The sequence below is a fragment of the Hyperolius riggenbachi genome, chromosome 4 (genome assembly GCF_040937935.1).
Source record: "Hyperolius riggenbachi isolate aHypRig1 chromosome 4, aHypRig1.pri, whole genome shotgun sequence".
Classification (NCBI taxonomy): Eukaryota; Metazoa; Chordata; class Amphibia; order Anura; family Hyperoliidae; genus Hyperolius; species Hyperolius riggenbachi.
The window spans coordinates 11,192,531-11,216,940 of record NC_090649.1 but is presented as its reverse complement, the minus strand read 5'-3'; the positions used below and the strand labels follow the sequence as shown (position 1 = coordinate 11,216,940).

The 24,410-nt window shown below is 46.3% G+C and overlaps 42 non-coding genes across 42 annotated transcripts; all 42 read right to left on the bottom strand.

Annotated features, from left to right (window-relative positions):
• Positions 1-5,192: 5,192 nt before the first annotated feature.
• On the bottom strand, positions 5,193-5,265 carry TRNAV-UAC (transfer RNA valine (anticodon UAC)). The gene has a single exon. It is a non-coding gene; the product is annotated as a tRNA-Val (tRNA).
• A 141-nt stretch (positions 5,266-5,406) lies between these two features.
• Positions 5,407-5,479, bottom strand: TRNAV-AAC (transfer RNA valine (anticodon AAC)). The gene has a single exon. It is a non-coding gene; the product is annotated as a tRNA-Val (tRNA).
• Positions 5,480-5,790: 311 nt separating this feature from the next.
• On the bottom strand, positions 5,791-5,863 carry TRNAV-UAC (transfer RNA valine (anticodon UAC)). Its single transcript has one exon. It is a non-coding gene; the product is annotated as a tRNA-Val (tRNA).
• Positions 5,864-6,541: 678 nt separating this feature from the next.
• On the bottom strand, positions 6,542-6,614 carry TRNAV-CAC (transfer RNA valine (anticodon CAC)). The gene has a single exon. It is a non-coding gene; the product is annotated as a tRNA-Val (tRNA).
• A 141-nt stretch (positions 6,615-6,755) lies between these two features.
• Positions 6,756-6,828, bottom strand: TRNAV-AAC (transfer RNA valine (anticodon AAC)). The gene has a single exon. It is a non-coding gene; the product is annotated as a tRNA-Val (tRNA).
• Positions 6,829-7,139: 311 nt separating this feature from the next.
• Positions 7,140-7,212, bottom strand: TRNAV-UAC (transfer RNA valine (anticodon UAC)). Its single transcript has one exon. It is a non-coding gene; the product is annotated as a tRNA-Val (tRNA).
• Positions 7,213-7,890: 678 nt separating this feature from the next.
• Positions 7,891-7,963, bottom strand: TRNAV-CAC (transfer RNA valine (anticodon CAC)). Its single transcript has one exon. It is a non-coding gene; the product is annotated as a tRNA-Val (tRNA).
• A 141-nt stretch (positions 7,964-8,104) lies between these two features.
• Positions 8,105-8,177, bottom strand: TRNAV-AAC (transfer RNA valine (anticodon AAC)). The gene has a single exon. It is a non-coding gene; the product is annotated as a tRNA-Val (tRNA).
• A 311-nt stretch (positions 8,178-8,488) lies between these two features.
• Positions 8,489-8,561, bottom strand: TRNAV-UAC (transfer RNA valine (anticodon UAC)). The gene has a single exon. It is a non-coding gene; the product is annotated as a tRNA-Val (tRNA).
• A 678-nt stretch (positions 8,562-9,239) lies between these two features.
• On the bottom strand, positions 9,240-9,312 carry TRNAV-CAC (transfer RNA valine (anticodon CAC)). The gene has a single exon. It is a non-coding gene; the product is annotated as a tRNA-Val (tRNA).
• A 141-nt stretch (positions 9,313-9,453) lies between these two features.
• On the bottom strand, positions 9,454-9,526 carry TRNAV-AAC (transfer RNA valine (anticodon AAC)). Its single transcript has one exon. It is a non-coding gene; the product is annotated as a tRNA-Val (tRNA).
• A 1,062-nt stretch (positions 9,527-10,588) lies between these two features.
• Positions 10,589-10,661, bottom strand: TRNAA-CGC (transfer RNA alanine (anticodon CGC)). Its single transcript has one exon. It is a non-coding gene; the product is annotated as a tRNA-Ala (tRNA).
• Positions 10,662-10,802: 141 nt separating this feature from the next.
• On the bottom strand, positions 10,803-10,875 carry TRNAV-AAC (transfer RNA valine (anticodon AAC)). Its single transcript has one exon. It is a non-coding gene; the product is annotated as a tRNA-Val (tRNA).
• A 311-nt stretch (positions 10,876-11,186) lies between these two features.
• On the bottom strand, positions 11,187-11,259 carry TRNAV-UAC (transfer RNA valine (anticodon UAC)). Its single transcript has one exon. It is a non-coding gene; the product is annotated as a tRNA-Val (tRNA).
• Positions 11,260-11,937: 678 nt separating this feature from the next.
• Positions 11,938-12,010, bottom strand: TRNAV-CAC (transfer RNA valine (anticodon CAC)). Its single transcript has one exon. It is a non-coding gene; the product is annotated as a tRNA-Val (tRNA).
• A 141-nt stretch (positions 12,011-12,151) lies between these two features.
• TRNAV-AAC (transfer RNA valine (anticodon AAC)) lies at positions 12,152-12,224 on the bottom strand. Its single transcript has one exon. It is a non-coding gene; the product is annotated as a tRNA-Val (tRNA).
• Positions 12,225-12,535: 311 nt separating this feature from the next.
• Positions 12,536-12,608, bottom strand: TRNAV-UAC (transfer RNA valine (anticodon UAC)). Its single transcript has one exon. It is a non-coding gene; the product is annotated as a tRNA-Val (tRNA).
• A 678-nt stretch (positions 12,609-13,286) lies between these two features.
• Positions 13,287-13,359, bottom strand: TRNAV-CAC (transfer RNA valine (anticodon CAC)). Its single transcript has one exon. It is a non-coding gene; the product is annotated as a tRNA-Val (tRNA).
• Positions 13,360-13,500: 141 nt separating this feature from the next.
• On the bottom strand, positions 13,501-13,573 carry TRNAV-AAC (transfer RNA valine (anticodon AAC)). The gene has a single exon. It is a non-coding gene; the product is annotated as a tRNA-Val (tRNA).
• A 1,062-nt stretch (positions 13,574-14,635) lies between these two features.
• Positions 14,636-14,708, bottom strand: TRNAA-CGC (transfer RNA alanine (anticodon CGC)). The gene has a single exon. It is a non-coding gene; the product is annotated as a tRNA-Ala (tRNA).
• A 141-nt stretch (positions 14,709-14,849) lies between these two features.
• Positions 14,850-14,922, bottom strand: TRNAV-AAC (transfer RNA valine (anticodon AAC)). The gene has a single exon. It is a non-coding gene; the product is annotated as a tRNA-Val (tRNA).
• A 311-nt stretch (positions 14,923-15,233) lies between these two features.
• Positions 15,234-15,306, bottom strand: TRNAV-UAC (transfer RNA valine (anticodon UAC)). The gene has a single exon. It is a non-coding gene; the product is annotated as a tRNA-Val (tRNA).
• Positions 15,307-15,984: 678 nt separating this feature from the next.
• TRNAV-CAC (transfer RNA valine (anticodon CAC)) lies at positions 15,985-16,057 on the bottom strand. The gene has a single exon. It is a non-coding gene; the product is annotated as a tRNA-Val (tRNA).
• Positions 16,058-16,198: 141 nt separating this feature from the next.
• Positions 16,199-16,271, bottom strand: TRNAV-AAC (transfer RNA valine (anticodon AAC)). The gene has a single exon. It is a non-coding gene; the product is annotated as a tRNA-Val (tRNA).
• Positions 16,272-16,582: 311 nt separating this feature from the next.
• Positions 16,583-16,655, bottom strand: TRNAV-UAC (transfer RNA valine (anticodon UAC)). Its single transcript has one exon. It is a non-coding gene; the product is annotated as a tRNA-Val (tRNA).
• A 678-nt stretch (positions 16,656-17,333) lies between these two features.
• Positions 17,334-17,406, bottom strand: TRNAV-CAC (transfer RNA valine (anticodon CAC)). The gene has a single exon. It is a non-coding gene; the product is annotated as a tRNA-Val (tRNA).
• A 141-nt stretch (positions 17,407-17,547) lies between these two features.
• Positions 17,548-17,620, bottom strand: TRNAV-AAC (transfer RNA valine (anticodon AAC)). Its single transcript has one exon. It is a non-coding gene; the product is annotated as a tRNA-Val (tRNA).
• A 311-nt stretch (positions 17,621-17,931) lies between these two features.
• On the bottom strand, positions 17,932-18,004 carry TRNAV-UAC (transfer RNA valine (anticodon UAC)). The gene has a single exon. It is a non-coding gene; the product is annotated as a tRNA-Val (tRNA).
• A 678-nt stretch (positions 18,005-18,682) lies between these two features.
• TRNAV-CAC (transfer RNA valine (anticodon CAC)) lies at positions 18,683-18,755 on the bottom strand. Its single transcript has one exon. It is a non-coding gene; the product is annotated as a tRNA-Val (tRNA).
• A 141-nt stretch (positions 18,756-18,896) lies between these two features.
• TRNAV-AAC (transfer RNA valine (anticodon AAC)) lies at positions 18,897-18,969 on the bottom strand. Its single transcript has one exon. It is a non-coding gene; the product is annotated as a tRNA-Val (tRNA).
• Positions 18,970-19,280: 311 nt separating this feature from the next.
• Positions 19,281-19,353, bottom strand: TRNAV-UAC (transfer RNA valine (anticodon UAC)). Its single transcript has one exon. It is a non-coding gene; the product is annotated as a tRNA-Val (tRNA).
• Positions 19,354-20,031: 678 nt separating this feature from the next.
• On the bottom strand, positions 20,032-20,104 carry TRNAV-CAC (transfer RNA valine (anticodon CAC)). Its single transcript has one exon. It is a non-coding gene; the product is annotated as a tRNA-Val (tRNA).
• Positions 20,105-20,245: 141 nt separating this feature from the next.
• Positions 20,246-20,318, bottom strand: TRNAV-AAC (transfer RNA valine (anticodon AAC)). Its single transcript has one exon. It is a non-coding gene; the product is annotated as a tRNA-Val (tRNA).
• A 311-nt stretch (positions 20,319-20,629) lies between these two features.
• TRNAV-UAC (transfer RNA valine (anticodon UAC)) lies at positions 20,630-20,702 on the bottom strand. Its single transcript has one exon. It is a non-coding gene; the product is annotated as a tRNA-Val (tRNA).
• A 141-nt stretch (positions 20,703-20,843) lies between these two features.
• TRNAV-AAC (transfer RNA valine (anticodon AAC)) lies at positions 20,844-20,916 on the bottom strand. The gene has a single exon. It is a non-coding gene; the product is annotated as a tRNA-Val (tRNA).
• Positions 20,917-21,978: 1,062 nt separating this feature from the next.
• TRNAV-CAC (transfer RNA valine (anticodon CAC)) lies at positions 21,979-22,051 on the bottom strand. Its single transcript has one exon. It is a non-coding gene; the product is annotated as a tRNA-Val (tRNA).
• A 141-nt stretch (positions 22,052-22,192) lies between these two features.
• TRNAV-AAC (transfer RNA valine (anticodon AAC)) lies at positions 22,193-22,265 on the bottom strand. The gene has a single exon. It is a non-coding gene; the product is annotated as a tRNA-Val (tRNA).
• Positions 22,266-22,576: 311 nt separating this feature from the next.
• On the bottom strand, positions 22,577-22,649 carry TRNAV-AAC (transfer RNA valine (anticodon AAC)). The gene has a single exon. It is a non-coding gene; the product is annotated as a tRNA-Val (tRNA).
• Positions 22,650-23,327: 678 nt separating this feature from the next.
• On the bottom strand, positions 23,328-23,400 carry TRNAV-CAC (transfer RNA valine (anticodon CAC)). The gene has a single exon. It is a non-coding gene; the product is annotated as a tRNA-Val (tRNA).
• Positions 23,401-23,541: 141 nt separating this feature from the next.
• TRNAV-AAC (transfer RNA valine (anticodon AAC)) lies at positions 23,542-23,614 on the bottom strand. Its single transcript has one exon. It is a non-coding gene; the product is annotated as a tRNA-Val (tRNA).
• A 311-nt stretch (positions 23,615-23,925) lies between these two features.
• Positions 23,926-23,998, bottom strand: TRNAV-UAC (transfer RNA valine (anticodon UAC)). Its single transcript has one exon. It is a non-coding gene; the product is annotated as a tRNA-Val (tRNA).
• A 141-nt stretch (positions 23,999-24,139) lies between these two features.
• TRNAV-AAC (transfer RNA valine (anticodon AAC)) lies at positions 24,140-24,212 on the bottom strand. Its single transcript has one exon. It is a non-coding gene; the product is annotated as a tRNA-Val (tRNA).
• Positions 24,213-24,410: the final 198 nt, after the last annotated feature.

Sequence of the window (24,410 nt, the reverse complement as noted above, 5' to 3'; positions counted from 1 at the left end):
TGATGTATCCCACCCACCTCTACCCCACCTGTGATGTATCCCACCCACCTGTGATGTATCCCACCCACCTGTACCCCACCTGTGATGTATCCCACCCACCTGTACCCCACCTGTGATGTATCCCACCCACCTGTACCCCACCTGTGTTGTATCCCACCCACCTCTACCCCACCTGTGATGTATCCCACCCACCTGTGTTGTATCCCACCCACCTGTACCCCACCTGTGATGTATCCCACCCACCTGTACCCCACCTGTGATGTATCCCACCCACCTGTGATGTATCCCACCCACCTGTGATGTATCCCACCCACCTGCGATGTACCCCAGCTGTGCACATAAAACATACACAATGACCAATTATTATACATCAATTTATTTTAAAAAATTAATACATTTAAAATCACTCAAACTTGAAACTCCAAAATAAACACATTTCAACAAAACATATTAAAAACCAAACATTCACCCTCGTCCAGGTGGTGTGGTAAAATAAAGTCTCAGTTGGTCCCTGTTCCGCAGTGACACTACCCTTGGCCTGGTTGCATACCTCCGCAGGGGCATTAGTGGAAGCACATTCGGGGGTTCCGGAGTCTCTCTTTCCTCCTGCCGCACAAAGTTGTGGAGGATGCATGCTGCCTTCACCACGACAACTGCGTTGCCCGGTTTCAGCAGCATGGGCGTGTGGAACACCCTCCACTTTGACACCAGGATCCCAAATGTGCACTCCACCATTCTCCTTGCACGGCTCAACCGAGCATTGAAGTGTAGCTGGCTGGCATCAAGTCCCCTGTCTGGGTACGGACGCATTACATGGTCGGACAGGGCGAAGGCCTCGTCCCCCACAAACACATAGGGGTAGGCCGGTGCCCTTGTCCCAGGCCAGGGTCTGTCACGGGGGAGACGCAGTCTGCCTTCCTCCATCAGCCGGCAAAGGGTCGTACGCTGGAAAATTCCAGAGTCATTGGAACTACCGTACGACCCCACATCCACGTACACAAACTTGTAGTCCGCATCTGCCACTGCCATTAGAACAATGCTGAAGTATTTTTTATAGTTGAAATAATGGCTGCCACTCCCCACGGGTTTCTGAATCCGGATGTGTTTCCCATCCAGTGCGCCAACACAATTAGGAAACTTGCACTCGGTCCAGAAGCCATGGGCGATCTCCTCCCATTTCGTGGTGTCCGGCACAGGCATGTATCTGGCCCTCAGTCGCGTCCAAAGGATCCTCGAAGTCCTCACGACGATGCCTGCCACCGTGCTCTTCCCAATACGAAATGTGACATGTAGCGATGTATATGTTTGTCCAGTTGCAATGTACCTACAAGAGAAATAATCGAAATCAATTTTTCATGTCGTTACAGGAGAAAGGTACAAGACAAGGTGGCGCAATATACGGGATGCATATGTGAAATGGCTACGGAAGAAAAAACTTGCCGAACGAAGTGGCAGTGGCGGGGGAAGGCGACAAAAAGACTACCAATTTGCCAAGCAATTGTCTTTCATCAATGCAAGCCTGGAACCTAGACTGTAAGTACCACTACTGTGGGCAGGAACTGAGAGCTCATTTACCATGACTTCGGCCATGTATTGCTATGGCCTCAATTCCCATGGCTAGCGAACTTTTCTCACAAGCTTTATCAAATGTTGGGTAGAAACGGGTGATAAAGTGATTGCTAGTGTTTGCTAGCTCTGTGAATTGACGCCACATGCTGTTTGGCACACCAATAAATATTTTTTTTATCTACAGGACTGAAGACAATTTGGAGCAAGAGGAACCGACCCAGGAGGCACGGTTCAGCAGTGAGGAGAGCTTGGTGGATGATGACGTCGCCGATGTAACCTATTTCCCCGAGGCGAGGAGTAGGAGGAGGGAGTCCTTCATCACAACTCCGTCCTTTGATGATGACTTGGCAGAAGAGAGCTTGGATGTTGAGGTTGCAGGACCGAGTGTGGAAGAAGCTGAACCTCCACAATCGACCGCTATGGAAGCTCCAGGGGAACAAGAACAAAGTGAGGAGCACCGAGAGACTGCAGCACAACCAGCGCGCAGGGCAACCCCGACACAGGCCAGAGGACGGGAAGATGCTGCCACACCACCAGTGAGGACCACCACACCAGTGAGGCGTCGAGGTACCCTCCCCCCAACAAGGAGAGAGACAGAGTCCGAGATGTCCGGGGCTGTCTCCGGACTTCTCGGGATTCTTCAGAGCCACCAAACTCTCATAACCCGGCAGTTGCAAGATGAGGACAGGGGCCATATCATGGAGCAGTACAAGTCCCACATCACTTCACTGCAATGTGAGCTCGACGCTGTACATGGGCACTACAGGGACGAGCTTAAAATGATGCATGAGATGCACAGAGGAGAAATCGACCAACTGCGTGCGCAGCATCATCAGTCGGTGGGCCAGCTGCAGAACATGATGCAGCAAATGCATCAACAAAGCAAGGAACTACTGAAATTGCAGGCACACCCGTGTTTTCACACTGTGATGTCTCTAATACCATATCTTGAAAAGGTGCCTTCACAAAACCTGATGGCGTGCCATTCCAATTTGCTGGAGGTGATTAAACAGCACATGGACACGCCATTATTGCAACCACCAATTTTTAGACCCCCACAACCAACAGCGGTGCCCACCTGGCAATCATCACAGATGTACACCGGCTACAGAGGCAGTCAATATGGGCCACCGCTGTCAGGGTCCAGCTCATCCACGACCAGCACCCAAGAGAGTCCAGATTTCCAGGCAGCAACTCCAACCTTTTCTAGTAGTGGTGCCGATACAATTTGAAAAAAAAAGTCAAATTGTTCCTGGACATGCTCCTCTGAATACCTCCGATCCTCGGAGGAAGGATACCATCACAGGGCTTTTTAACTTTTGGTTTTGCTGGACTTGAACTTTAGGGCCTGGTGTCCCCAAAAGACACTACCTGGGTCACAACCTTGTGCCTGTTGCACTGCACCTGTAGTCCTGCACCTGTGCCTTTTCCTCTTGTTCCTTACTTTGTTGATCCTAATCACTTGCACAAGACCCTTGGAGCCATGGGTGAAGGACACCTTCACTGGTCGGTGAGAGGCCTAGCCTTTTCACTGCCCTGTGTCCTTCATCCATGGCTCAGAGGGTCCTGTGCCAGTCGTTAGGTTTTAGAAGCACTAATAATTTAGGGCCTGGTGTTCCCAAAAGACACTACCTGGGTCACAACCTTGTGCCTGTTGCACTGCACCTGTAGTCCTGCACCTGTGCCATCGGTTCCTCTTGCTCCTCACTTTGTTCTTGTTCCTAACCACTTGCACAAGACCCTTGGAGCCATGGATGAAGGACACCTTGACTGGTCGGTGAGAGGCCTAGCCTTTTCACTGCCCTGTGTCCTTCATCCATGGCTCAGAGGGTCCTGTGCCAGTGGTTAGGTTTTTGAAGCACTTCAATTTATTAGGGCCTGGTGTCCCCGAAAGACACTACCTGGGTCACAACCTTGTGCCTGTTGCACTGCACCTGTAGTCATGCACCTGTGCCATCGGTTCCTCTTGCTCCTCACTTTGTTCTTGTTCCTAACCACTTGCACAAGACCCTTGGAGCCATGGATGAAGGACACCTTGACTGGTCGGTGAGAGGCCTAGCCTTTTCACTGCCCTGTGTCCTTCATCCATGGCTCAGAGGGTCCTGTGCCAGTGGTTAGGTTTTTGAAGCACTTCAATTTATTAGGGCCTGGTGTCCCCGAAAGACACTACCTGGGTCACAACCTTGTGCCTGTTGCACTGCACCTGTAGTCCTGCACCTGTGCCATCGGTTCCTCTTGCTCCTCACTTTGTTCTTGTTCCTAACCACTTGCACAAGACCCTAGGAGCCATGGATGAAGGACACCTTGACTGGTCGGTGAGAGGCCTAGCCTTTTCACTGCCCTGTGTCCTTCATCCATGGCTCAGAGGGTCCTGTGCCAGTGGTTAGGTTTTTGAAGCACTTTAATATTAGGTACTGGTGTCCCCGAAAGACACTTGGGCAGCTATGCCCTGCAACTCTTCCAGCACAAAGTTGGTGGTTGGTGTTCCTTAAAACTGACCGGGCTATACCATTGATATGTTATTTTTTTGTCTTCCATGTTGGAAGAATGTTTCCATGTTGGAAAGTGGTTGTTTTTGCAATAAAAAAATTTGTTTTTACATACCTCAGTGTGATGAGTAGTTGTTCTTGTGGTGTGACTGCTCTCCTGAACGTGGTATCCTTCTTCCTAAGGTCATCCTTCACCATCTCCAAAAGGGTATCAAACCTGTCAGGAGATGTAAAGGAAGAAGCTGTAAAGTATGTTGTGGGACAAGGTGTTGGGTGGAGGATGGGGGAGGTGTGTTTACAGAGGTTTGGGAGTGTTGTGGAGGGTGGGGGTGTAGTGTATAGCTAGGTATACAGGGGTGTGGGGGTCAGGGTGGTGTGTTTAGCTAGGTATACAGGGATGAGGTGTTGTGGGGGTGAGGGTGGGGTGTTTAGGGATGGTGGGGGTTGGTGTATTTAGGCCTAGATACTTACAGGGGAATAGACATCCGAGTGTAGCTGTAGAACTTCTGTGGGTGTCGTCTGAGGTCCCGGTAGAGGGCCTGGAACTCTCCCTTCCTCTGCCTCCTGGCTAGTAGAGGGTGCACCCACCATCTCCTGCGAGGAGCACGCCTTCTCCCCACATAGTAGTAGGTAAACAACAGGAAGGAGAGAATTCCCAGGTAATAAGCGTAAAAAATGACTGGATCCATGGTCCCAACTGCTGTCTCTGTATCCAAGGATGGTTTCCACACGTCCAGCTGTCTCCAACAATGACCCCAGAGCTTCTGCTGACCTCCCAGAACCCCAGGTATTTATACAGGTTGTTATCTCTTTAAGAATCCGGATCCGGACCGCAACCGTGTTCATACCGCACGGAAACCGTATGCAACCGGACCGGATCCGGACCGGATCCGGACAGGAACCGTACGGTTCAGGTCCGATCCGGCTCCGGTGCGGTCCGGACATCCGGTGCGGTTTTCGCAAAACCGCAAGTGTGAACGGGGCCTAACTCCAGCTCTTTTGCTTGGAGACAACTGGATCAAGAGGAGTAGGCAGACTAATGTGAGTTTTGTCAAGGTGCAGCTAGCATTGGAGGCCAAAAATCTTCTTTAGAAAGGAGGGGAATAGACCACTTTATGGAACAAAAAGCATCGCTGTTTCTGCCCAGTTTCGAGCTGGGGACCTTTTGCGTGTAAAGCAAACGTGATAACCACTACACTACAGAAACCAGACACTTCTTGCTTGTCCTGGAGCCCCGAAAGAGGAAAAGTAGAGCTTTTCATGAATATGATTAAGCCAGACAGGTAAAGACTCATGCATGCGTAAGTGGAGCCTGCGTGAAAAGGAAAGAAGACCAGAGAAAAAGCCATGTTTCTGCCCAGTTTCGAACTGGGGACCTTTCGCGTGTTAGGCGAATGTGATAACCACTACACTACAGAAACAACCTACACTTCTCAGGGTGTACCCACAAGCGGCTCATTTTACCCAAGCAAAGCTTGTTTTAACTACGTGCAGCTCATTTTAACCACACGCAACTCATTTTAACCACACGCAACAACTAGGATCCACATCTGTCCTGATCAAGCTAACACGCTACTTTGGACTAACTCCAGCTCTTTTGCTTGGAGACAACTGGATCAAGAGGAGTAGGCAGACTAATGTGAGTTTTGTCAAGGTGCAGCTAGCATTGGAGGCCAAAAATCTTCTTTAGAAAGGAGGGGAATAGACCACTTTATGGAACAAAAAGCATCGCTGTTTCTGCCCAGTTTCGAGCTGGGGACCTTTTGCGAGTAAAGCAAACGTGATAACCACTACACTACAGAAACCTCCGGTGGAAACTGATTGCAATTTTGCTACCAAGAAGAAAGCAGTGCTCGCATAGGAACATAGACAACTGGCATATTGGGAACTAATACTCAAAAGAACCTTCCACATGAGAAAGGGAGCAATAAAGTAGCTATGAGAGGTAACAACATCTAAAATGTTGGGCTTAGGTCAATAGAGTATGCTTGAGTAAAAAAAAAGGCATTCGGGAATAGAAAGGTGGGGAGGGGAAAGACAACCATGGCATGCAGCAAAATATCATAAGTCTTAACTACTGGGAAAGCCTGAACTTTGCAGATGATGCGACGGCAACCAAAGTGGCAGTACTTGGAGAAGGGCTGGATAGGAAGAAGACAAGGGAGGTTGGAGTCAAAGGCAAATTCCAGGCAATATAAACTTACAAAGCAGGTGGTAGGACAGTTCTACTTCTAGATAGTGCAGTATCTAGGGAGAAGGAAAAGAGACAAAGCTTGGTGTTTTGCAAGTTGAGTTTTAGATCTCTCTTAGATGGATATGCATGTAGGGATGGCTAAGAGGCAGTCTGAAAGAGGCTATTAGCAGTTGCCTGAGAAAGTGAGTGAAGAAAAGACACTGGCCAGTCACATTGATGGCCAGCTTGCAAGCGTATGGAGCAAGGGAAGGAGGAGTGCTTTGGATGGCAAAAAGTTAAAGGTAGACACTGTTTCTGCCCGGTTTCGAACCGGGGACCTTTCGCGTGTGAGGCGAACGTGATAACCACTACACTACAGAAACCAGACACTTCTTGCTTGTCCTGGAGCCCCGAAAGAGGAAAAGTAGAGCTTTTCATGAATATGATTAAGCCAGACAGGTAAAGACTCATGCATGCGTAAGTGGAGCCTGCGTGAAAAGGAAAGAAGACCAGAGAAAAAGCCATGTTTCTGCCCAGTTTCGAACTGGGGACCTTTCGCCTGTTAGGCGAACGTGATAACCACTACACTACAGAAACCACCTACACTTCTCAGGGTGTACCCACAAGCGGCTCATTTTACCCAAGCAAAGCTTGTTTTAACCACGTGCAGCTCATTTTAACCACACGCAGCTCATTTTAATCACACGCAACAACTAGGATCCACATCTGTCCTGATCAAGCTAACACGCTACTTTGGACTAACTCCAGCTCTTTTGCTTGGAGACAACTGGATCAAGAGGAGTAGGCAGACTAATGTGAGTTTTGTCAAGATGCAGCTAGCATTGGAGGCCAAAAATCTTCTTTAGAAAGGAGGGGAATAGACCACTTTATGGAACAAAAAGCATCGCTGTTTCTGCCCAGTTTCGAGCTGGGGACCTTTTGCGTGTAAAGCAAACGTGATAACCACTACACTACAGAAACCTCCGGTGGAAACTGATTGCAATTTTGCTACCAAGAAGAAAGCAGTGCTCGCATAGGAACATAGACAACTGGCATATTGGGAACTAATACTCAAAAGAACCTTCCACATGAGAAAGGGAGCAATAAAGTAGCTATGAGAGGTAACAACATCTAAAATGTTGGGCTTAGGTCAATAGAGTATGCTTGAGTAAAAAAAAAGGCATTCGGGAATAGAAAGGTGGGGAGGGGAAAGACAACCATGGCATGCAGCAAAATATCATAAGTCTTAACTACTGGGAAAGCCTGAACTTTGCAGATGATGCGACGGCAACCAAAGTGGCAGTACTTGGAGAAGGGCTGGATAGGAAGAAGACAAGGGAGGTTGGAGTCAAAGGCAAATTCCAGGCAATATAAACTTACAAAGCAGGTGGTAGGACAGTTCTACTTCTAGATAGTGCAGTATCTAGGGAGAAGGAAAAGAGACAAAGCTTGGTGTTTTGCAAGTTGAGTTTTAGATCTCTCTTAGATGGATATGCATGTAGGGATGGCTAAGAGGCAGTCTGAAAGAGGCTATTAGCAGTTGCCTGAGAAAGTGAGTGAAGAAAAGACACTGGCCAGTCACATTGATGGCCAGCTTGCAAGCGTATGGAGCAAGGGAAGGAGGAGTGCTTTGGATGGCAAAAAGTTAAAGGTAGACACTGTTTCTGCCCGGTTTCAAACCGGGGACCTTTCGCGTGTGAGGCAAACGTGATAACCACTACACTACAGAAACCAGACACTTTTTGCTTGTCCTGGAGCCCCGAAAGAGGAAAAGTAGAGCTTTTCATGAATATGATTAAGCCAGACAGGTAAAGACTCATGCATGCGTAAGTGGAGCCTGCGTGAAAAGGAAAGAAGACCAGAGAAAAAGCCATGTTTCTGCCCAGTTTCGAACTGGGGACCTTTCGCGTGTTAGGCGAACGTGATAACCACTACACTACAGAAACCACCTACACTTCTCAGGGTGTACCCACAAGTGGCTCATTTTACCCAAGCAAAGCTTGTTTTAACCACGTGCAGCTCATTTTAACCACACGCAGCTCATTTTAACCACACGCAACAACTAGGATCCACATCTGTCCTGATCAAGCTAACACGCTACTTTGGACTAACTCCAGCTCTTTTGCTTGGAGACAACTGGATCAAGAGGAGTAGGCAGACTAATGTGAGTTTTGTCAAGGTGCAGCTAGCATTGGAGGCCAAAAATCTTCTTTAGAAAGGAGGGGAATAGACCACTCTATGGAACAAAAAGCATCGCTGTTTCTGCCCAGTTTCGAGCTGGGGACCTTTTGCGTGTAAAGCAAACGTGATAACCACTACACTACAGAAACCTCCGGTGGAAACTGATTGCAATTTTGCTACGAAGAAGAAAGCAGTGCTCGCATAGGAACATAGACAACTGGCATATTGGGAACTAATACTCAAAAGAACCTTCCACATGAGAAAGGGAGCAATAAAGTAGCTATGAGAGGTAACAACATCTAAAATGTTGGGCTTAGGTCAATAGAGTATGCTTGAGTAAAAAAAAAGGCATTCGGGAATAGAAAGGTGGGGAGGGGAAAGACAACCATGGCATGCAGCAAAATATCATAAGTCTTAACTACTGGGAAAGCCTGAACTTTGCAGATGATGCGACGGCAACCAAAGTGGCAGTACTTGGAGAAGGGCTGGATAGGAAGAAGACAAGGGAGGTTGGAGTCAAAGGCAAATTCCAGGCAATATAAACTTACAAAGCAGGTGGTAGGACAGTTCTACTTCTAGATAGTGCAGTATCTAGGGAGAAGAAAAAGAGACAAAGCTTGGTGTTTTGCAAGTTGAGTTTTAGATCTCTCTTAGATGGATATGCATGTAGGGATGGCTAAGAGGCAGTCTGAAAGAGGCTATTAGCAGTTGCCTGAGAAAGTGAGTGAAGAAAAGACACTGGCCAGTCACATTGATGGCCAGCTTGCAAGCGTATGGAGCAAGGGAAGGAGGAGTGCTTTGGATGGCAAAAAGTTAAAGGTAGACACTGTTTCTGCCCGGTTTCGAACCGGGGACCTTTCGCGTGTGAGGCGAACGTGATAACCACTACACTACAGAAACCAGACACTTTTTGCTTGTCCTGGAGCCCCGAAAGAGGAAAAGTAGAGCTTTTCATGAATATGATTAAGCCAGACAGGTAAAGACTCATGCATGCGTAAGTGGAGCCTGCGTGAAAAGGAAAGAAGACCAGAGAAAAAGCCATGTTTCTGCCCAGTTTCGAACTGGGGACCTTTCGCATGTTAGGCGAACGTGATAACCACTACACTACAGAAACCACCTACACTTCTCAGAGTGTACCCACAAGTGGCTCATTTTACCCAAGCAAAGCTTGTTTTAACCACGTGCAGCTCATTTTAACCACACGCAGCTCATTTTAATCACACGCAACAACTAGGATCCACATCTGTCCTGATCAAGCTAACACGCTACTTTGGACTAACTCCAGCTCTTTTGCTTGGAGACAACTGGATCAAGAGGAGTAGGCAGACTAATGTGAGTTTTGTCAAGGTGCAGCTAGCATTGGAGGCCAAAAATCTTCTTTAGAAAGGAGGGGAATAGACCACTTTATGGAACAAAAAGCATCGCTGTTTCTGCCCAGTTTCGAGCTGGGGACCTTTTGCGAGTAAAGCAAACGGGATAACCACTACACTACAGAAACCTCCGGTGGAAACTGATTGCAATTTTGCTACCAAGAAGAAAGCAGTGCTCGCATAGGAACATAGACAACTGGCATATTGGGAACTAATACTCAAAAGAACCTTCCACATGAGAAAGGGAGCAATAAAGTAGCTATGAGAGGTAACAACATCTAAAATGTTGGGCTTAGGTCAATAGAGTATGCTTGAGTAAAAAAAAAGGCATTCGGGAATAGAAAGGTGGGGAGGGGAAAGACAACCATGGCATGCAGCAAAATATCATAAGTCTTAACTACTGGGAAAGCCTGAACTTTGCAGATGATGCGACGGCAACCAAAGTGGCAGTACTTGGAGAAGGGCTGGATAGGAAGAAGACAAGGGAGGTTGGAGTCAAAGGCAAATTCCAGGCAATATAAACTTACAAAGCAGGTGGTAGGACAGTTCTACTTCTAGATAGTGCAGTATCTAGGGAGAAGGAAAAGAGACAAAGCTTGGTGTTTTGCAAGTTGAGTTTTAGATCTCTCTTAGATGGATATGCATGTAGGGATGGCTAAGAGGCAGTCTGAAAGAGGCTATTAGCAGTTGCCTGAGAAAGTGAGTGAAGAAAAGACACTGGCCAGTCACATTGATGGCCAGCTTGCAAGCGTATGGAGCAAGGGAAGGAGGAGTGCTTTGGATGGCAAAAAGTTAAAGGTAGACACTGTTTCTGCCCAGTTTCGAACCGGGGACCTTTCGCGTGCGAGGCGAACGTGATAACCACTACACTACAGAAACCAGACACTTCTTGCTTGTCCTGGAGCCCCGAAAGAGGAAAAGTAGAGCTTTTCATGAATATGATTAAGCCAGACAGGTAAAGACTCATGCATGCGTAAGTGGAGCCTGCGTGAAAAGGAAAGAAGACCAGAGAAAAAGCCATGTTTCTGCCCAGTTTCGAACTGGGGACCTTTTGCGTGTTAGGGGAACGTGATAACCACTACACTACAGAAACCACCTACACTTCTCAGGGTGTACCCACAAGCGGCTCATTTTACCCAAGCAAAGCTTGTTTTAACCACGTGCAGCTCATTTTAACCACACGCAGCTCATTTTAATCACACGCAACAACTAGGATCCACATCTGTCCTGATCAAGCTAACACGCTACTTTGGACTAACTCCAGCTCTTTTGCTTGGAGACAACTGGATCAAGAGGAGTAGGCAGACTAATGTGAGTTTTGTCAAGGTGCAGCTAGCATTGGAGGCCAAAAATCTTCTTTAGAAAGGAGGGGAATAGACCACTTTATGGAACAAAAAGCATCGCTGTTTCTGCCCAGTTTCGAGCTGGGGACCTTTTGCGTGTAAAGCAAACGTGATAACCACTACACTACAGAAACCTCCGGTGGAAACTGATTGCAATTTTGCTACCAAGAAGAAAGCAGTGCTCGCATAGGAACATAGACAACTGGCATATTGGGAACTAATACTCAAAAGAACCTTCCACATGAGAAAGGGAGCAATAAAGTAGCTATGAGAGGTAACAACATCTAAAATGTTGGGCTTAGGTCAATAGAGTATGCTTGAGTAAAAAAAAAGGCATTCGGGAATAGAAAGGTGGGGAGGGGAAAGACAACCATGGCATGCAGCAAAATATCATAAGTCTTAACTACTGGGAAAGCCTGAACTTTGCAGATGATGCGACGGCAACCAAAGTGGCAGTACTTGGAGAAGGGCTGGATAGGAAGAAGACAAGGGAGGTTGGAGTCAAAGGCAAATTCCAGGCAATATAAACTTACAAAGCAGGTGGTAGGACAGTTCTACTTCTAGATAGTGCAGTATCTAGGGAGAAGGAAAAGAGACAAAGCTTGGTGTTTTGCAAGTTGAGTTTTAGATCTCTCTTAGATGGATATGCATGTAGGGATGGCTAAGAGGCAGTCTGAAAGAGGCTATTAGCAGTTGCCTGAGAAAGTGAGTGAAGAAAAGACACTGGCCAGTCACATTGATGGCCAGCTTGCAAGCGTATGGAGCAAGGGAAGGAGGAGTGCTTTGGATGGCAAAAAGTTAAAGGTAGACACTGTTTCTGCCCGGTTTCAAACCGGGGACCTTTCGCGTGTGAGGCAAACGTGATAACCACTACACTACAGAAACCAGACACTTTTTGCTTGTCCTGGAGCCCCGAAAGAGGAAAAGTAGAGCTTTTCATGAATATGATTAAGCCAGACAGGTAAAGACTCATGCATGCGTAAGTGGAGCCTGCGTGAAAAGGAAAGAAGACCAGAGAAAAAGCCATGTTTCTGCCCAGTTTCGAACTGGGGACCTTTCGCGTGTTAGGCGAACGTGATAACCACTACACTACAGAAACCACCTACACTTCTCAGGGTGTACCCACAAGTGGCTCATTTTACCCAAGCAAAGCTTGTTTTAACCACGTGCAGCTCATTTTAACCACACGCAGCTCATTTTAACCACACGCAACAACTAGGATCCACATCTGTCCTGATCAAGCTAACACGCTACTTTGGACTAACTCCAGCTCTTTTGCTTGGAGACAACTGGATCAAGAGGAGTAGGCAGACTAATGTGAGTTTTGTCAAGGTGCAGCTAGCATTGGAGGCCAAAAATCTTCTTTAGAAAGGAGGGGAATAGACCACTCTATGGAACAAAAAGCATCGCTGTTTCTGCCCAGTTTCGAGCTGGGGACCTTTTGCGTGTAAAGCAAACGTGATAACCACTACACTACAGAAACCTCCGGTGGAAACTGATTGCAATTTTGCTACGAAGAAGAAAGCAGTGCTCGCATAGGAACATAGACAACTGGCATATTGGGAACTAATACTCAAAAGAACCTTCCACATGAGAAAGGGAGCAATAAAGTAGCTATGAGAGGTAACAACATCTAAAATGTTGGGCTTAGGTCAATAGAGTATGCTTGAGTAAAAAAAAAGGCATTCGGGAATAGAAAGGTGGGGAGGGGAAAGACAACCATGGCATGCAGCAAAATATCATAAGTCTTAACTACTGGGAAAGCCTGAACTTTGCAGATGATGCGACGGCAACCAAAGTGGCAGTACTTGGAGAAGGGCTGGATAGGAAGAAGACAAGGGAGGTTGGAGTCAAAGGCAAATTCCAGGCAATATAAACTTACAAAGCAGGTGGTAGGACAGTTCTACTTCTAGATAGTGCAGTATCTAGGGAGAAGAAAAAGAGACAAAGCTTGGTGTTTTGCAAGTTGAGTTTTAGATCTCTCTTAGATGGATATGCATGTAGGGATGGCTAAGAGGCAGTCTGAAAGAGGCTATTAGCAGTTGCCTGAGAAAGTGAGTGAAGAAAAGACACTGGCCAGTCACATTGATGGCCAGCTTGCAAGCGTATGGAGCAAGGGAAGGAGGAGTGCTTTGGATGGCAAAAAGTTAAAGGTAGACACTGTTTCTGCCCGGTTTCGAACCGGGGACCTTTCGCGTGTGAGGCGAACGTGATAACCACTACACTACAGAAACCAGACACTTTTTGCTTGTCCTGGAGCCCCGAAAGAGGAAAAGTAGAGCTTTTCATGAATATGATTAAGCCAGACAGGTAAAGACTCATGCATGCGTAAGTGGAGCCTGCGTGAAAAGGAAAGAAGACCAGAGAAAAAGCCATGTTTCTGCCCAGTTTCGAACTGGGGACCTTTCGCATGTTAGGCGAACGTGATAACCACTACACTACAGAAACCACCTACACTTCTCAGAGTGTACCCACAAGTGGCTCATTTTACCCAAGCAAAGCTTGTTTTAACCACGTGCAGCTCATTTTAACCACACGCAGCTCATTTTAATCACACGCAACAACTAGGATCCACATCTGTCCTGATCAAGCTAACACGCTACTTTGGACTAACTCCAGCTCTTTTGCTTGGAGACAACTGGATCAAGAGGAGTAGGCAGACTAATGTGAGTTTTGTCAAGGTGCAGCTAGCATTGGAGGCCAAAAATCTTCTTTAGAAAGGAGGGGAATAGACCACTTTATGGAACAAAAAGCATCGCTGTTTCTGCCCAGTTTCGAGCTGGGGACCTTTTGCGAGTAAAGCAAACGGGATAACCACTACACTACAGAAACCTCCGGTGGAAACTGATTGCAATTTTGCTACCAAGAAGAAAGCAGTGCTCGCATAGGAACATAGACAACTGGCATATTGGGAACTAATACTCAAAAGAACCTTCCACATGAGAAAGGGAGCAATAAAGTAGCTATGAGAGGTAACAACATCTAAAATGTTGGGCTTAGGTCAATAGAGTATGCTTGAGTAAAAAAAAAGGCATTCGGGAATAGAAAGGTGGGGAGGGGAAAGACAACCATGGCATGCAGCAAAATATCATAAGTCTTAACTACTGGGAAAGCCTGAACTTTGCAGATGATGCGACGGCAACCAAAGTGGCAGTACTTGGAGAAGGGCTGGATAGGAAGAAGACAAGGGAGGTTGGAGTCAAAGGCAAATTCCAGGCAATATAAACTTACAAAGCAGGTGGTAGGACAGTTCTACTTCTAGATAGTGCAGTATCTAGGGAGAAGGAAAAGAGACAAAGCTTGGTGTTTTGCAAGTTGAGTTTTAGATCTCTCTTAGATGGATATGCATGTAGGGATGGCTAAGAGGCAGTCTGAAAGAGGCTATTAGCAGTTGCCTGAGAAAGTGAGTGAAGAAAAGACACTGGCCAGTCACATTGATGGCCAGCTTGCAAGCGTATGGAGCAAGGGAAGGAGGAGTGCTTTGGATGGCAAAAAGTTAAAGGTAGACACTGTTTCTGCCCAGTTTCGAACCGGGGACCTTTCGCGTGCGAGGCAAACGTGATAACCACTACACTACAGAAACCAGACACTTCTTGCTTGTCCTGGAGCCCCGAAAGAGGAAAAGTAGAGCTTTTCATGAATATGATTAAGCCAGACAGGTAAAGACTCATGCATGCGTAAGTGGAGCCTGCGTGAAAAGGAAAGAAGACCAGAGAAAAAGCCATGTTTCTGCCCAGTTTCGAACTGGGGACCTTTTGCGTGTTAGGGGAACGTGATAACCACTACACTACAGAAACCACCTACACTTCTCAGGGTGTACCCACAAGCGGCTCATTTTACCCAAGCAAAGCTTGTTTTAACCACGTGCAGCTCATTTTAACCACACGCAGCTCATTTTAATCACACGCAACAACTAGGATCCACATCTGTCCTGATCAAGCTAACACGCTACTTTGGACTAACTCCAGCTCTTTTGCTTGGAGACAACTGGATCAAGAGGAGTAGGCAGACTAATGTGAGTTTTGTCAAGGTGCAGCTAGCATTGGAGGCCAAAAATCTTCTTTAGAAAGGAGGGGAATAGACCACTTTATGGAACAAAAAGCATCGCTGTTTCTGCCCAGTTTCGAGCTGGGGACCTTTTGCGTGTAAAGCAAACGTGATAACCACTACACTACAGAAACCTCCGGTGGAAACTGATTGCAATTTTGCTACCAAGAAGAAAGCAGTGCTCGCATAGGAACATAGACAACTGGCATATTGGGAACTAATACTCAAAAGAACCTTCCACATGAGAAAGGGAGCAATAAAGTAGCTATGAGAGGTAACAACATCTAAAATGTTGGGCTTAGGTCAATAGAGTATGCTTGAGTAAAAAAAAAGGCATTCGGGAATAGAAAGGTGGGGAGGGGAAAGACAACCATGGCATGCAGCAAAATATCATAAGTCTTAACTACTGGGAAAGCCTGAACTTTGCAGATGATGCGACGGCAACCAAAGTGGCAGTACTTGGAGAAGGGCTGGATAGGAAGAAGACAAGGGAGGTTGGAGTCAAAGGCAAATTCCAGGCAATATAAACTTACAAAGCAGGTGGTAGGACAGTTCTACTTCTAGATAGTGCAGTATCTAGGGAGAAGGAAAAGAGACAAAGCTTGGTGTTTTGCAAGTTGAGTTTTAGATCTCTCTTAGATGGATATGCATGTAGGGATGGCTAAGAGGCAGTCTGAAAGAGGCTATTAGCAGTTGCCTGAGAAAGTGAGTGAAGAAAAGACACTGGCCAGTCACATTGATGGCAAGCTTGCAAGCGTATGGAGCAAGGGAAGGAGGAGTGCTTTGGATGGCAAAAAGTTAAAGGTAGACACTGTTTCTGCCCGGTTTCAAACCGGGGACCTTTCGCGTGTGAGGCGAACGTGATAACCACTACACTACAGAAACCAGACACTTCTTGCTTGTCCTGGAGCCCCGAAAGAGGAAAAGTAGAGCTTTTCATGAATATGATTAAGCCAGACAGGTAAAGACTCATGCATGCGTAAGTGGAGCCTGCGTGAAAAGGAAAGAAGACCAGAGAAAAAGCCATGTTTCTGCCCAGTTTCGAACTGGGGACCTTTTGCGTGTTAGGCGAATGTGATAACCACTACACTACAGAAACCACCTACACTTCTCCGGGTGTACCCACAAGCGGCTCATTTTACCCAAGCAAAGCTTGTTTTAACCACGTGCAGCTCATTTTAACCACACGCAGCTCATTTTAATCACACGCAACAACTAGGATCCACATCTGTCCTGATCAAGCTAACACGCTACTTTGGACTAACTCCAGCTCTTTTGCTTGGAGACAACTGGATCAAGAGGAGTAGGCAGACTAATGTGAGTTTTGTCAAGGTGCAGCTAGCATTGGAGGCCAAAAATCTTCTTTAGAAAGGAGGGGAATAGACCACTTTATGGAACAAAAAGCATCGCTGTTTCTGCCCAGTTTCGAGCTGGGGACCTTTTGCGTGTAAAGCAAACGTGATAACCACTACACTACAGAAACCTCCGGTGGAAACTGATTGCAATTTTGCTACCAAGAAGAAAGCAGTGCTCGCATTGGAACATAGACAACTGGCATATTGGGAACTGATACTCAAAAGAACCTTCCACATGAGAAAGGGAGCAATAAAGTAGCTATGAGAGGTAACAACATCTAAAATGTTGGGCTTAGGTCAATAGAGTATGCTTGAGTAAAAAAAAAGGCATTCGGGAATAGAAAGGTGGGGAGGGGAAAGACAACCATGGCATGCAGCAAAATATCATAAGTCTTAACTACTGGGAAAGCCTGAACTTTGCAGATGATGCGACGGCAACCAAAGTGGCATTACTTGGAGAAGGGCTGGATAGGAAGAAGACAAGGGAGGTTGGAGTCAAAGGCAAATTCCAGGCAATATAAACTTACAAAGCAGGTGGTAGGACAGTTCTACTTCTAGATAGTGCAGTATCTAGGGAGAAGGAAAAGAGACAAAGCTTGGTGTTTTGCAAGTTGAGTTTTAGATCTCTCTTAGATGGATATGCATGTAGGGATGGCTAAGAGGCAGTCTGAAAGAGGCTATTAGCAGTTGCCTGAGAAAGTGAGTGAAGAAAAGACACTGGCCAGTCACATTGAGGGCCAGCTTGCAAGCGTATGGAGCAAGGGAAGGAGGAGTGCTTTGGATGGCAAAAAGTTAAAGGTAGACACTGTTTCTGCCCGGTTTCAAACCGGGGACCTTTCGCGTGTGAGGCAAACGTGATAACCACTACACTACAGAAACCAGACACTTTTTGCTTGTCCTGGAGCCCCGAAAGAGGAAAAGTAGAGCTTTTCATGAATATGATTAAGCCAGACAGGTAAAGACTCATGCATGCGTAAGTGGAGCCTGCGTGAAAAGGAAAGAAGACCAGAGAAAAAGCCATGTTTCTGCCCAGTTTCGAACTGGGGACCTTTCGCGTGTTAGGCGAACGTGATAACCACTACACTACAGAAACAACCTACACTTCTCAGGGTGTGCCCACAAGCGGCTCATTTTACCCAAGCAAAGCTTGTTTTAACTACGTGCAGCTCATTTTAACCACACGCAACTCATTTTAACCACACGCAACAACTAGGATCCACATCTGTCCTGATCAAGCTAACACGCTACTTTGGACTAACTCCAGCTCTTTTGCTTGGAGACAACTGGATCAAGAGGAGTAGGCAGACTAATGTGAGTTTTGTCAAGGTGCAGCTAGCATTGGAGGCCAAAAATCTTCTTTAGAAAGGAGGGGAATAGACCACTTCATGGAACAAAAAGCATCGCTGTTTCTGCCCAGTTTCGAGCTGGGGACCTTTTGCGAGTAAAGCAAACGTGATAACCACTACACTACAGAAACCTCCGGTGGAAACTGATTGCAATTTTGCTACCAAGAAGAAAGCAGTGCTCGCATAGGAACATAGACAACTGGCATATTGGGAACTAATACTCAAAAGAACCCTCCACATGAGAAAGGGAGCAATAAAGTAGCTATGAGAGGTAACAACATCTAAAATGTTGGGCTTAGGTCAATAGAGTATGCTTGAGTAAAAAAAAAGGCATTCGGGAATAGAAAGGTGGGGAGGGGAAAGACAACCATGGCATGCAGCAAAATATCATAAGTCTTAACTACTGGGAAAGCCTGAACTTTGCAGATGATGCGACGGCAACCAAAGTGGCAGTACTTGGAGAAGGGCTGGATAGGAAGAAGACAAGGGAGGTTGGAGTCAAAGGCAAATTCCAGGCAATATAAACTTACAAAGCAGGTGGTAGGACAGTTCTACTTCTAGATAGTGCAGTATCTAGGGAGAAGGAAAAGAGACAAAGCTTGGTGTTTTGCAAGTTGAGTTTTAGATCTCTCTTAGATGGATATGCATGTAGGGATGGCTGAGAGGCAGTCTGAAAGAGGCTATTAGCAGTTGCCTGAGAAAGTGAGTGAAGAAAAGACACTGGCCAGTCACATTGAGGGCCAGCTTGCAAGCGTATGGAGCAAGGGAAGGAGGAGTGCTTTGGATGGCAAAAAGTTAAAGGTAGACACTGTTTCTGCCCGGTTTCGAACCGGGGACCTTTCGCGTGTGAGGCGAACGTGATAACCACTACACTACAGAAACCAGACACTTCTTGCGTGTCCTGGAGCCCCGAAAGAGGAAAAGTAGAGCTTTTCATGAATATTATTAAGCCAGACAGGTAAAGACTCATGCATGCGTAAGTGGAGCCTGCGTGAAAAGGAAAGAAGACCAGAGAAAAAGCCATGTTTCTGCCCAGTTTCGAACTGGGGACCTTTCGCGTGTTAGGCAAACGTGATAACCACTACACTACAGAAACCACCTACACTTCTCAGGGTGTACCCACAAGCGGCTCATTTTACCCAAGCAAAGCTTGTTTTAACCACGTGCAGCTCATTTTAACCACACGCAGCTTATTTTAACCACACGCAACAACTAGGATCCACATCTGTCCTGATCAAGCTAACACGCTACTTTGGACTAACTCCAGCTCTTTTGCTTGGAGACAACTGGATCAAGAGGAGTAGGCAGACTAATGTGAGTTTTGTCAAGGTGCAGCTAGCATTGGAGGCCAAAAATCTTCTTTAGAAAGGAGGGGAATAGACCACTTTATGGAACAAAAAGCATCGCTGTTTCTGCCCAGTTTCGAGCTGGGGACCTTTTGCGTGTAAAGCAAACGTGATAACCACTACACTACAGAAACCTCCGGTGGAAACTGATTGCAATTTTGCTACCAAGAAGAAAGCAGTGCTCGCATAGGAACATAGACAACTGGCATATTGGGAACTGATACTCAAAAGAACCTTCCACATGAGAAAGGGAGCAATAAAGTAGCTATGAGAGGTAACAACATCTAAAATGTTGGGCTTAGGTCAATAGAGTATGCTTGAGTAAAAAAAAAGGCATTCGGGAATAGAAAGGTGGGGAGGGGAAAGACAACCATGGCATGCAGCAAAATATCATAAGTCTTAACTACTGGGAAAGCCTGAACTTTGCAGATGATGCGACGGCAACCAAAGTGGCAGTACTTGGAGAAGGGCTGGATAGGAAGAAGACAAGGGAGGTTGGAGTCAAAGGCAAATTCCAGGCAATATAAACTTACAAAGCAGGTGGTAGGACAGTTCTACTTCTAGATAGTGCAGTATCTAGGGAGAAGGAAAAGAGACAAAGCTTGGTGTTTTGCAAGTTGAGTTTTAGATCTCTCTTAGATGGATATGCATGTAGGGATGGCTAAGAGGCAGTCTGAAAGAGGCTATTAGCAGTTGCCTGAGAAAGTGAGTGAAGAAAAGACACTGGCCAGTCACATTGAGGGCCAGCTTGCAAGCGTATGGAGCAAGGGAAGGAGGAGTGCTTTGGATGGCAAAAAGTTAAAGGTAGACACTGTTTCTGCCCGGTTTCAAACCGGGGACCTTTCGCGTGTGAGGCAAACGTGATAACCACTACACTACAGAAACCAGACACTTATTGCTTGTCCTGGAGCCCCGAAAGAGGAAAAGTAGAGCTTTTCATGAATATGATTAAGCCAGACAGGTAAAGACTCATGCATGCGTAAGTGGAGCCTGCGTGAAAAGGAAAGAAGACCAGAGAAAAAGTCATGTTTCTGCCCAGTTTCGAACTGGGGACCTTTCGCGTGTTAGGCGAACGTGATAACCACTACACTACAAAAACCACCTACACTTCTCAGGGTGTACCCACAAGTGGCTCATTTTACCCAAGCAAAGCTTGTTTTAACCACGTGCAGCTCATTTTAACCACACGCAGCTCATTTTAACCACACGCAACAACTAGGATCCACATCTGTCCTGATCAAGCTAACACGCTACTTTGGACTAACTCCAGCTCTTTTGCTTGGAGACAACTGGATCAAGAGGAGTAGGCAGACTAATGTGAGTTTTGTCAAGGTGCAGCTAGCATTGGAGGCCAAAAATCTTCTTTAGAAAGGAGGGGAATAGACCACTTTATGGAACAAAAAGCATCGCTGTTTCTGCCCAGTTTCGAGCTGGGGACCTTTTGCGTGTAAAGCAAACGTGATAACCACTACACTACAGAAACCAGACACTTCTTGCTTGTCCTGGAGCCCCGAAAGAGGAAAAGTAGAGCTTTTCATGAATATGATTAAGCCAGACAGGTAAAGACTCATGCATGCGTAAGTGGAGCCTGCGTGAAAAGGAAAGAAGACCAGAGAAAAAGCCATGTTTCTGCCCAGTTTCGAACTGGGGACCTTTCGCGTGTTAGGCGAACGTGATAACCACTACACTACAGAAACAACCTACACTTCTCAGGGTGTACCCACAAGCGGCTCATTTTACCCAAGCAAAGCTTGTTTTAACTACGTGCAGCTCATTTTAACCACACGCAACTCATTTTAACCACACGCAACAACTAGGATCCACATCTGTCCTGATCAAGCTAACACGCTACTTTGGACTAACTCCAGCTCTTTTGCTTGGAGACAACTGGATCAAGAGGAGTAGGCAGACTAATGTGAGTTTTGTCAAGGTGCAGCTAGCATTGGAGGCCAAAAATCTTCTTTAGAAAGGAGGGGAATAGACCACTTTATGGAACAAAAAGCATCGCTGTTTCTGCCCAGTTTCAAGCTGGGGACCTTTTGCGAGTAAAGCAAACGTGATAACCACTACACTACAGAAACCTCCGGTGGAAACTGATTGCAATTTTGCTACCAAGAAGAAAGCAGTGCTCGCATAGGAACATAGACAACTGGCATATTGGGAACTAATACTCAAAAGAACCTTCCACATGAGAAAGGGAGCAATAAAGTAGCTATGAGAGGTAACAACATCTAAAATGTTGGGCTTAGGTCAATAGAGTATGCTTGAGTAAAAAAAAAGGCATTCGGGAATAGAAAGGTGGGGAGGGGAAAGACAACCATGGCATGCAGCAAAATATCATAAGTCTTAACTACTGGGAAAGCCTGAACTTTGCAGATGATGCGACGGCAACCAAAGTGGCAGTACTTGGAGAAGGGCTGGATAGGAAGAAGACAAGGGAGGTTGGAGTCAAAGGCAAATTCCAGGCAATATAAACTTACAAAGCAGGTGGTAGGACAGTTCTACTTCTAGATAGTGCAGTATCTAGGGAGAAGGAAAAGAGACAAAGCTTGGTGTTTTGCAAGTTGAGTTTTAGATCTCTCTTAGATGGATATGCATGTAGGGATGGCTGAGAGGCAGTCTGAAAGAGGCTATTAGCAGTTGCCTGAGAAAGTGAGTGAAGAAAAGACACTGGCCAGTCACATTGAGGGCCAGCTTGCAAGCGTATGGAGCAAGGGAAGGAGGAGTGCTTTGGATGGCAAAAAGTTAAAGGTAGACACTGTTTCTGCCCGGTTTCGAACCGGGGACCTTTCGCGTGTGAGGCAAACGTGACAACCACTACACTACAGAAACCAGACACTTCTTGCTTGTCCTGGAGCCCCGAAAGAGGAAAAGTAGAGCTTTTCATGAATATGATTAAGCCAGACAGGTAAAGACTCATGCATGCGTAAGTGGAGCCTGCGTGAAAAGGAAAGAAGACCAGAGAAAAAGCCATGTTTCTGCCCAGTTTCGAACTGGGGACCTTTCGCGTGTTAGGCAAACGTGATAACCACTACACTACAGAAACCACCTACACTTCTCAGGGTGTACCCACAAGCGGCTCATTTTACCCAAGCAAAGCTTGTTTTAACCACGTGCAGCTCATTTTAACCACACGCAGCTCATTTTAACCACACGCAACAACTAGGATCCACATCTGTCCTGATCAAGCTAACACGCTACTTTGGACTAACTCCAGCTCTTTTGCTTGGAGACAACTGGATCAAGAGGAGTAGGCAGACTAATGTGAGTTTTGTCAAGGTGCAGCTAGCATTGGAGGCCAAAAATCTTCTTTAGAAAGGAGGGGAATAGACCACTTTATGGAACAAAAAGCATCGCTGTTTCTGCCCAGTTTCGAGCTGGGGACCTTTTGCGTGTTAAGCAAACGTGATAACCACTACACTACAGAAACCTCCGGTGGAAACTGATTGCAATTTTGCTACCAAGAAGAAAGCAGTGCTCGCATAGGAACATAGACAACTGGCATATTGGGAACTAATACTCAAAAGAACCTTCCACATGAGAAAGGGAGCAATAAAGTAGCTATGAGAGGTAACAACATCTAAAATGTTGGGCTTAGGTCAATAGAGTATGCTTGAGTAAAAAAAAAGGCATTCGGGAATAGAAAGGTGGGGAGGGGAAAGACAACCATGGCATGCAGCAAAATATCATAAGTCTTAACTACTGGGAAAGCCTGAACTTTGCAGATGATGCGACGGCAACCAAAGTGGCAGTACTTGGAGAAGGGCTGGATAGGAAGAAGACAAGGGAGGTTGGAGTCAAAGGCAAATTCCAGGCAATATAAACTTACAAAGCAGGTGGTAGGACAGTTCTACTTCTAGATAGTGCAGTATCTAGGGAGAAGGAAAAGAGACAAAGCTTGGTGTTTTGCAAGTTGAGTTTTAGATCTCTCTTAGATGGATATGCATGTAGGGATGGCTGAGAGGCAGTCTGAAAGAGGCTATTAGCAGTTGCCTGAGAAAGTGAGTGAAGAAAAGACACTGGCCAGTCACATTGAGGGCCAGCTTGCAAGCGTATGGAGCAAGGGAAGGAGGAGTGCTTTGGATGGCAAAAAGTTAAAGGTAGACACTGTTTCTGCCCGGTTTCAAACCGGGGACCTTTCGCGTGTGAGGCAAACGTGATAACCACTACACTACAGAAACCAGACACTTTTTGCTTGTCCTGGAGCCCCGAAAGAGGAAAAGTAGAGCTTTTCATGAATATGATTAAGCCAGACAGGTAAAGACTCATGCATGCGTAAGTGGAGCCTGCGTGAAAAGGAAAGAAGACCAGAGAAAAAGTCATGTTTCTGCCCAGTTTCGAACTGGGGACCTTTCGCGTGTTAGGCGAACGTGATAACCACTACACTACAGAAACCACCTACACTTCTCAGGGTGTACCCACAAGTGGCTCATTTTACCCAAGCAAAGCTTGTTTTAACCACGTGCAGCTCATTTTAACCACACGCAGCTCATTTTAACCACACGCAACAACTAGGATCCACATCTGTCCTGATCAAGCTAACACGCTACTTTGGACTAACTCCAGCTCTTTTGCTTGGAGACAACTGGATCAAGAGGAGTAGGCAGACTAATGTGAGTTTTGTCAAGGTGCAGCTAGCATTGGAGGCCAAAAATCTTTTTTAGAAAGGAGGGGAATAGACCACTTTATGGAACAAAAAGCATCGCTGTTTCTGCCCAGTTTCGAGCTGGGGACCTTTTGCGTGTAAAGCAAACGTGATAACCACTACACTACAGAAACCAGACACTTCTTGCTTGTCCTGGAGCCCCGAAAGAGGAAAAGTAGAGCTTTTCATGAATATGATTAAGCCAGACAGGTAAAGACTCATGCATGCGTAAGTGGAGCCTGCGTGAAAAGGAAAGAAGACCAGAGAAAAAGCCATGTTTCTGCCCAGTTTCGAACTGGGGACCTTTCGCGTGTTAGGCGAACGTGATAACCACTACACTACAGAAACAACCTACACTTCTCAGGGTGTACCCACAAGCGGCTCATTTTACCCAAGCAAAGCTTGTTTTAACTACGTGCAGCTCATTTTAACCACACGCAACTCATTTTAACCACACGCAACAACTAGGATCCACATCTGTCCTGATCAAGCTAACACGCTACTTTGGACTAACTCCAGCTCTTTTGCTTGGAGACAACTGGATCA